The sequence below is a fragment of the Macaca nemestrina genome, chromosome 5 (genome assembly GCF_043159975.1).
Source record: "Macaca nemestrina isolate mMacNem1 chromosome 5, mMacNem.hap1, whole genome shotgun sequence".
NCBI lineage: Eukaryota > Metazoa > Chordata > Mammalia > Primates > Cercopithecidae > Macaca > Macaca nemestrina.
The window spans coordinates 123,297,049-123,307,459 of record NC_092129.1 but is presented as its reverse complement, the minus strand read 5'-3'; the positions used below and the strand labels follow the sequence as shown (position 1 = coordinate 123,307,459).

Sequence of the window (10,411 nt, the reverse complement as noted above, 5' to 3'; positions counted from 1 at the left end):
TGCATTGCCTATAACTAACCAAGATTTAGTGTTTGAATGCATAAAAAGTTGGTATGTCATAACAAAAAAATTAATAAAATAGATCAAGAATTTGGACAAATCACACAAGAAAAATCTTAATTGCTAATAAACATTTTATAAACTCAATATTACTAGAAATTAAAGAAGTGTTTATTAAAGCATGAGATATAATTTCATACCTATAAAATTGACAAAAATGCAAATAAACATGTATATGATAATACTCAATGGGCATGGACTTGGAGAAGCAGAGCCTTGCCTACACTACTAATAGGCATATGTACAAAAATAACCACTTTCAAGAGTATCCACCAGAGCTAGGCAACCACATACACTAAGAATTAGCAATTCTCTGTGCATAAATAGCAAGTGAAGAATTATTTTAATATTAAAAAATGAAACAACCTAAATTTTGAGTAATAGAGAAATGAATTAATAGTCAATTATACTATATTTTTCTAATATCCAGAAAATTACATAATATGAAGTTATTAAAACACTATATCTATAGTATTAGCATACATAAATCTTGAAAAAAGAGTAAAAGCAAATTAAAAAGGAATATGTATAGCATAATGTCATTAACATAAATATGAGAAACATACTAATTAATGCTGTGTTTGTGATTATATGATTACAGATATAAATTTGGACATACATGATAAAAAGAGGGCCTTCAATTTTATTGTAATATTTTAGTTCTTTTTAGAATGACATACTTTCTTTTTAAAAATTAGCATTGTAAAGGACCAAACCATGTGTTAAATGTGGGTGGGGGATACAGAGGGTCTACTATGGTATACCATTGCTGTATCTTTTAAATATTTCACAATTTAAGCAAATTAAAATTTAAATAACTTTAAGCAAAATGGAAGTAATGTAAATTTTATAGGTTTTGCTTTTCTATGGCCTATCTGAAAGACTGAAAACAGACTTTTTTTTTAATAGTACCATCATTACCTGGAACATAAAATTTGATTTTCATAAAGATATTTTGAAATATACACATTGAAAATTGAAACATTCAATGTGCCTTCAAAATCTGTAGAATATACTATTATGTCTAAGTACATTTCTTGACTTGGAAATGCAATGTAGAACAAAAGGGTAAAGAAATATAATTACAAGCAGATTTTAACATTTTTTTAAAATGCCACATTCTTATTTATATGTTTTAATTATAAGTATATACACTTTAATTTTTTGTTTAAAAATGCAGTGCCAATATGTTGACTTAAAAATTGCAGTGAACAGAACCTCAGAGATGTGATCTTGGTCTAGCAAAAAGGCCTTTGCAGATGTTATTGTTAAAACGAGATCACACTGGATTAAGGTGGGCTGTAAATCCAATGAGTGGTATCCTTATAAGAATGGGCGAAGGCCCCGCGGTGGCTCACGCCTGTAATCCCAGCACTTTGGGAGGCTGAGGTGGGCTGATCACAAGGTCAGGAGATTGAGAACATCTTTGCTAACATGGTGAAACCCCATCTTTACTAAAAATACAAAAAAGTTAGCTGGGAGTGACGCAAGCCCGTAGTCCCAGCTACTCTTTGAAGGCTGAGGCAGGAGAATCGCTTGAACCTGGGAGGCGAAGGTTGCAGTGAGCCGAGATCGCGCCGCTGCACTTCAGCTTGGGCGACAAGAGCAAAACTCTGTCTCAAAAATAAATAAATACATAAATTAAATTAAATTTAAATTTAAAATAGAACAGGAGAAGACACAGAGAGACACAGAAGGAAGAAGGCCCATGTGATGACGGAGGTAGAGATTGGAGTGATGCAGCTACAAACTAACAAATTCCAAGAATTTCCAGGAACCACCAGAAGCTAGGAAGGTGGTGTGGGACAGATTCTCCTCAGAGCCTCCTGAAGAAATCAACCCTGCTGACATCTTGATTTTGGACTTCTGGCCTCTTGAACTGTGAAAGCATAAATTTCCATTGTTTTCAAGCCATAACTAATACAAATATCATTGCCTAATAAAATAAACTAGAGTTCCATGGAAAAATAGCTTATTCTAAGACTGACACACAGACAATATAAGCCTAGAGTATCATCTTGTAGTGAAACACACATACACACACATGCACACACATACACACACAAGAAGCAGTGATGGGTCATGTCAAAGTGACTCAGAAGCCAATATGAAGAGGCTCCAATAACAAGAGTTGGAATAGCTTAAATAATAAATAATGATAATATTAGATTAAAATGCAAAAACAAAATAAATCTCCATGAAGCCATACTAATATAAAATATTAAAAAATTACATTGTGAATAAATTAAAAATAGGAGAGAAGAAAGAAATCTTTCTCATGAAGAATTTCAATTAATCTATGTAGAATTAATTGCATTAGGCAAGTTTCATTGATGAATGCTAAAATTATAGGTAAAAATTAAGGAGAACAAGATCTTTGCATAACCCCAAAATTTCTCCCACAAATTTATTAAGTATAGTGTGATTTTACTGTATGTCCACAAGTTATTTGATATCGTTTCTTCCAGGAAGTATAGCTGAATTCTCATTTACTTTAGTTTGGGCTGGACTTAGTGTCTTGTTTCTAGTACATGGAGCACAAAAAGAGAAAAACAGAAACTTTAGAGTAGGAGAATCTGACAAACACCCACCTTAACCCGTGACCAAGGTAAACATCACCATTGATAAGTCTTGTTGATGTCACATTATCCCAAAATGATGCAATGAGAAGGGTACAGAGCAACTGAGGTATTCCTTCCCCAAATTCAAAACCTTCATCAATTTATTAGAAAATATCAGACATATCCAAACTGAGGGACATTTAACTAGTATCTGCAAAAGTGTCCAAGTCATGAAAGACAGACTAAAAAATTGTCATACATTGAAAGAGACTAAGGAGAGATTGCAACTAAATGCAACGTGGTATCCCGGATTAGATACTGAAATGGAAAAAGGGCATTAGTAAAAATGGTGAAATTCAATCCAAGTTGAAGTTTGAATTAATAATATTACAATTACATTAATTTCTTAGCTTTGATAAATATATTATAGCAATGTAGAATATTAAAATTAAAGGAATTTGAGTGAAGAGTATGTAGAAACTCTACTATATCTGAGATTTAACATTACTTCAAAATAAGAAGTTTAAAATGTATGTTACTGAAACTTTGATATATAATTAATTTCAGCCTTTAAAAAGCTCGAAAACTCATCATCTTAATTATCTATGTGGTTAATTGAAAACTTAGTCAAGTAAATAATTTGTTCAAGGTTATAGAGTATATTACCAATAGAGAAAAATTTTACTAAAGATTACAGGCTTATTTCTAAAAAAGTAACGAATATTTTCTTTGAAAAATAAATTAGAGTGTCTAAAAATGCATATGTGTTAACACTTCAGAAAGTCTCATCCAAAATGTGTTTGCAAATTTTTAATAGTTTCCAAAGGATCCTGGATGTCATATTCAATCTAGAGTTCTATTAAAAATTCAGGATAGTATAATTCAAGACTTTAAAAAGTGTTGTTAAATTTTATATTTCTGTACAGTAGGGCATAGAAGATTTATGAATAATTTCAAAGGCTATGGCCCTTAGAATTGAGTGAATGAATTCATACTGAAAATGTTTGATTAAAGTGAGAGAAAGGACTAACTACTCATTCAGTTGCTGAAGTTCTCAAAAACGTTTAGAATAGTCTTTAAATTCTTCAAAATGTATTTAGGTAGCCCAGTGCTTATGGAATACTTTGAAAAAATATTTCAATTAAAAATAATTCTACCTCTATATCATAATATTTTTTATTTTTAAAACATTTTTATGATAAATTTTCTCAGAATCTTAATGTCTAGTTACTGTATTTTGGATGAAATAAACCACCAAATTAGAAATTTAATGATTTATTTTCAATAAGGAAACTGAACTCTAACAAGATTAATATGTCAAGTTGTAGCTGGGATTCTCAAAACTTATTCTGCATACAGAAATGATTGAAATGTTTATCTGCAAATTATCAAATTTCTTGGGAAAAAATAGTCAGAAGTTAAAATTCTGTTTCAGTGAAAAAAGAATAACTCTAGGCTATGACCAATTTTAGCTCCATACTCATTCACAGAATTTTACGATTTCTTCTAATTCTTGGCTCCCTATATATTTTGATAGGTGATTTTTTTCTATCTGTGATTTGTGGCTGAAAGTGACTGTTTTTGATATAAAGTATGCTGCTAACTTACCAGTTTTCACTTTTTCTTCTCACCCCCTCCAAATACACCCAATTAAGTACTTTCATAATGCAGTCATCAAGTGGTTTCCAATACATAGTCTCTAACTTGTAAGAGCTGTGTAAAAATGTCTATTAAATGAAGAAAAACGAACATGAGTTTTTATCCTACTTTCTGAAAAACTTATGTGGACATAAAGAGAGTATTTCTTTACTTTGAAGTGCTGCTAGTTTTTCCTTACAATGCTCTGATAGTCTCTTTATATATACTTTGTTTTGATTGATTAAAATGGGCATCTTAGTTTTACTCTGAGACATTTTTAATACTGTTCATTTTCTAGTAAGATGAAACTCTCTGTGTTATTATTGATTTATCTCTACAGAGGCTATAAGCTTTAGTTTTGTATATTTTCTGTTTAAATCTTTTCCATTTATTGAGAAGGGACTAAGACCAATTACTATACAATTAGTGATTATAAACCAAAATGCTTACAGGAGCTAGGCTGAAAACATAAGTGCAACAGCAGGAGTTTCTTCTGGTATGTCCCCTCCTACATGCAGCAACACTACTTAGCTATAGCCGAGTGTTGCCATGAAGAAAGGCATTCCTAACACTGGCAGATGTTTCAGTTTATCAGGTTGTGCCAGAAATCAAAATCTCCTGATTCTTCAGTGCTAACTTAATATTTCTTTTAAGTGACTCAAGCCAAACTATAGCACATTTGTAGTTTAAAATGGACTGATCAGCAATTTGGGTCCATCAATAATTTATAATTATATTTATAGCAATTCTCTACTAATACATAGGGAGTTGAAGCTGAGGACTTCCCCTACCTTTCAAGCCTTTTGAAAAAGTCAAATAAAAAGAAATTTGTTAAGGACTAATACATGTTGGAGGAAACATTTCTAAAAATCTAAGGATAGATGAAACCTACTGCAATATTTTTCAGTTATGTTTTGAGAACCTACTATTCTCAAAATGTTATTCTCAACATTCTCAAGATGTTAATCTACTATTCTCAAGATGTTAATCTACTATTAACATCTGAGAGATGTTAATAGATGTTAAACAATGTAGATTCTGAAGCATAGGTGTGTGGAAATTTTTTAGTTAAGCATGACTTTTTACTGTATATTTAGAACCTTCTAGAATCTTTAATATTCCAATATTAGAATAGTTTTCCTGAATTCCCAAGGGTCATTTAAATTAAAATATCATTTAAAAAATGTTTCATTTCACTTCATATAAGTACAACCAATTATAGTGAGACTAACAGATAAAGGAGAAAATTTTCTCATACACCTATCAGAAAATAGAATTTTAAAAACAAGGCCAATAATACTGTAAAAAGAAAAATCACACAGGTTTTCCCACACTCATTTTATGTTTTCTATATAATTGCTTCTTGTTTGATTGATCTTAGGTTAGTAGTATACCGTTTTGAAGACATCATCTGGACTAAGAGTGCTGAAAATGCTGACTCTGCCTCAGAACAGACTAACGGTGGGTGCTCATGGCAGTGCCATCTTCCCCACTGGGAATCCTGTACTTATAAGATGGTATGTGAAGTATAAGTTGTCAAGAGCACATGACACAGTCTTTTATTGTGGCTATCATTCTTCAAAACTAAATAGTTCTGGTTAATTTATTATAGTAATGAACAATATAAGAATGGAGGATTATAAAATCCTGTTTGAGGATATTATAATAATAAACTATTTAACATACTTTTAGTTACTGATTACCCTGAAGGCAGTAACATATTATGGATAGTGAAGACATCAATAAATTTCTCATGCCTTCTGACTCATCCAGTAAACTGTGTTTCCCAAATGCCATCAATCAACAAAGGTATTTTTAAACCAAGAAACAATATATTCTATAATATCAACTTAATGACAATTATTATGCCAATCTTTGCACATGAACGTGTGTATGCATCCATTCATCCTGAAAAATACATTGAAATTTATTCATTAGAATAAGATTTTACATTTACATAATAGACCTAGGGAACATTTAACTCCTTCATTTGATTTGACAGATGTATCAGTCAGGGTTCTTGAAACAAACAGAACCAATAAGATAGACAGATAGATAGGAAATAAGATATTTACTATGAGGGATTGTGATGTGATAACATAGGAGAGGCTGAAAAGTCCCACAATCTACCATCTATCTGCAGGGTGAAAGCCCAAGAGTGCTAATGATATAGAGCCAATCCAAGCCCAGAGGCCTGAGAACAAGGGTAGCCATTGGTGTAAGTCCCAGTCCAAGTCCAAAGGCGCAAGAACTAGAATCATTGATGTCTGAAGGCAAAAGAAATTGGATGTCTCAGCTCCACAGGAGAGCAATTTCACCCTTCCTCCACTTTTTTATTCTATTCAGGACCTCAATGGATTGAACAATGCCAATAGACATTTTGGGAGAGTGATGATCTTTACTCAGTCTACCAAATACTGCAGAAACCCCCACACAGGCAAGCACCCAGAAATAATGTTTTACTAGCTATCTGGGCATCCTTGCAGAAAGAGATGCCCATCTAGTTAAATCAAATAAACATTACAGCAGACTTTCCCATATTGTGGCTAAATGAAAAGATAGCTCATCACAGTAGTGAACTAATAAAAATGGGAAATACCAAACATATCTGGTTACATATGGCCTCCGTTACTTTTGAAGCTGAGAGAGTAAAACTTGGTGCTATCCGATGACCAAAAGGTAATCTCCAAAAAATTGTATGTAAAAAAAAAAAAATCAGTTATATTATTCTGAATTTGAGGCCTGACAGCCCATGTTATGTAAAGCTATGAATGTAAGTCATAAGTATCCACAGCATAACAAGAAATGACTCCAGTCCTTGTTTAGCATGAGAATATTCAAAATAAATGCAGTAGCAAGTAATAATGTTTAAGAATTCTAGCTATTTTCAAAAGCATGAAACTTTGTTAACAATAACAAAACCAAAAAGGTTAATAGTCTGTTGGGAAGTAACAGTGCCTGATAATTAAAAGAATATGTACTATCTGGATAAATAAGTAGGCCTGGGGTGCCTTTCTGCCACTGCCTGTCAACACCAGACTGAGACCAGTTGTCTTCCAAACTATTGAGTTTTCCTTTTTATCATTCATAAACTTTGTTGAATAATAATAGCCTATATTTGTGTTGAAATGTACATGCAACACATAAGCGCAAATATGCAAATCTTGTCAGCAGAAATATATCTACCACATTAAAGCTAGAGTTTTCTTAGTTGACAATAGTTTTATAAATAGCAAAAATATTTTATAAGACATGGATATATGAGTTAAAACCATGCTTGGTGACCTAGATTGTTCTCATTGTCTTTTTTTTTTCTTTTCTAATTTTAAGCGTCTTAATTTTCATGCATTAACTCAATCTTTCATTAGTTCAAGGTCTTAAAGTTAATTAATTATATTCACATTATAATGTAAGTTAAAACTATCAAACGAGAAAATTAATGTATAGATCAAACATTTTTGGAAAAAATGACATTTAAATTTTTACCCAGTTAGCTAAAGCAGAAAAAGAGTAAAGTGAACATTGTCTGAGGTTTACAATGACAGATACTTAAAAAAAAATCTTATTGTAGGTTTCCAGAAGCGCTGCCACCACCTCACCGCGCAGCTCCCGGCAGCCTGAGCGCCTGTTTGTTGCCTGGTACTCCATCTATCCACCAGCATAAGCTCCCGCGGAGTTGCAGCAGCCGGTCTCCTGGCACGCAGCCTCCCGGGGCCCTAGGGCCGCCCGCCACCAGGATGGCTGGAATGGCCTTAGTCATGAGGCTTTTGCAATTGTTTCAAGGCGGGATTATGCATCAGAAGCAATCAAGGGAGCAGTTGTTGGTATTGATTTGGGTACTACCAACTCCTGCACGGCAGTTATGGAAGGTAAACAAGCAAAGGTGCTGGAGAATGCCGAAGGTGCCAGAATCACCCCTTCAACTGTGGCCTTTACAGCAGATGGTGAGGGACTTGTTGGAATGCCGGCCAAGCGACAGGCTGTCACCAACCCAAAGAATACATTTTATGCTACCAAGCGTCTCATTGGCCGGCAATATGATGATCCTGAAGTACAGAAAGACATTAAAAACGTTCCCTTTAAAAGTGTCCGTGCCTCCAATGGTGATGCCTGGGTTGAGGCTCATGGGAAACTGTATTCTCCAAGTCAGATTGGAGTATTTGTGTTGATGAAGATGAAAGAGACTGCAGAGAATTACTTGGGGCACACAGCAAAAAATGCTGTGATCACAGTCCCAGCTTATTTCAAAGACTCGCAGAGACAGCCACTAAAGATGCTGGCCAGATATCTGAACTGAATGTGCTTCAGGTGGTTAACGAGCCCACAGCTGCTGCTCTTGCCTATGTTCTAGACAAATCAGAAGACAAAGTCGTTGCTGTATATGATTTAGGTGGTGGAACTTTTGATATTTCTATCCTGGAAATTCAGAAAGAGTATTCGAGGTGAAATTCCCAAACGGGGACACTTAGGCGGGGAAGACTGACCAGGCCTTGCACATTGTGAAGGAGTTCAAGAGAGAGAGATGGGTTGATTTGACCAAAGACAACATGGCACTTCAGAGGGTACGGAAAGCTGCTGAAAAGGCAGACTGACATCAATTTGCACTATCTTACAATGGATTCTTCTGGACCCAAGCATTTGAATATGAAGTTGACCCGAATATGAAGGGTTTGTCACTGATCTAATCAGGAGGACAATAGCTCCATGCCAAAAAGCTATGCAAGATGCAGAAGTCAGCAAGAGTGATGTAGGAGAAGTGGTTCTTGTGGGTGGCATGACTAGGATGCCCAAGGTTCAGCAGACTGTGCAGGATCTTTTTGGCAGAGCCCCAAGTAAAGCTGTCAATCCTGATGAGGCTGTGGCCATTGGAGCTGCCATTCAGGGAGGTGTATTGGTTGGTGATGTCACGGACGTGCTGCTCCTTGATGTCATTCCCCTGTCTCTGGGTATTGAAACTCTAGGAGTTGTCTTTACCAAACTTATTAATAGGAATACCACTATTCCAACCAAGAAGAGCCAGGTGTTTTCTACTGCCACTGATGGTCAGGCAGAAGTGGAAATTAATGTGTCAGGGTGGGCGAGAGATGACTGGAGACAACAAACTCCTTGGACAGTTTACTTTGATTGGAATTCCACCAGCCCCTTGTGGAGTTCTTCAGATTGAAGTTACATTTGACATTGATGCCAATGGGATCACACATGTTTCTGCTAAAGATAAAGGCACAGGATGTGAGCAGCAGATTACAATCCAGTCTTCTGGTGGGTAAGCAAAGATGATATTGAAAATATGGTTAAAAATGCAGAGAAATGTGCTGAGGAAGATCAGCGAAAGAAGGAACGAGTTGAAGCAGTTATTATGACTGAAGGAATCATTCAAGACACAGAAACCAAAATGGAAGAATTCAAGGACAAATTGCCTGCTGATGAGTGCAACAAGCTGAAAGAAGAGATTTCCAAAATGAGGGAGCTCCTGGCTAGAAAAGACAGTGAAACAGGAGAAAACATTACACAGGCAGCAACCGCTCTTCAGCAGGCATCATTGAAGCTCTTCGAAATGGCATACAAAAAGATGGCATCTGAGTGAGAAAGCTCTGGAAGTTCTGGAACTGGGGAACAAAAGGAAGATCAAAAGGAGGAAAAACAGTAATAATAGCAGAAATTTTGAAGCCAGAAGGACGACATATGAAGCTTAGGAGCGAAGAGACTTCCTGAGCAGAAATGGGCAAACTTCAGTCTTTTTACTGTGTTTTTGCAGTATTCTATATATAATTTTCTTAATTTGTAAATGTAGTGACCATTAGCTAGTGATCATTTAATGGACAGTGATTCTAACAGTATAAATTTCACAGTGTTCTATGTCTCTAGCCTGTCATATTTTCGGCTGCATGTAAAAGGAGGTTGGATGAATTGGTCATTATAAAGATTTAACTATTTTATGCTGAAGTGGCTATATTTTCAAGGGGTGAAATCATCTCTCACACAACAATGAAGGTAGTCATCCATAGACTTGAAATGAGACCACACATAGGGATAAGATCCTTCTAGTTAGCCTAGTACTGCTATACTGGCCTGTGTGTACATGGGGTCCTTCAACTGAGGCCTTACAAGTCAAGCTGGCTGTGCCATATTTGTAGATGGGGCAAAGGAATCTA

The 10,411-nt window shown here is 35.0% G+C and overlaps 1 pseudogene; it reads left to right on the top strand.

Annotated features, from left to right (window-relative positions):
- Positions 1–7,939: 7,939 nt before the first annotated feature.
- Positions 7,940–9,924, top strand: LOC105479518 (stress-70 protein, mitochondrial pseudogene; annotated as a pseudogene).
- The last annotated feature ends 487 nt before the right edge of the window (positions 9,925–10,411 follow it).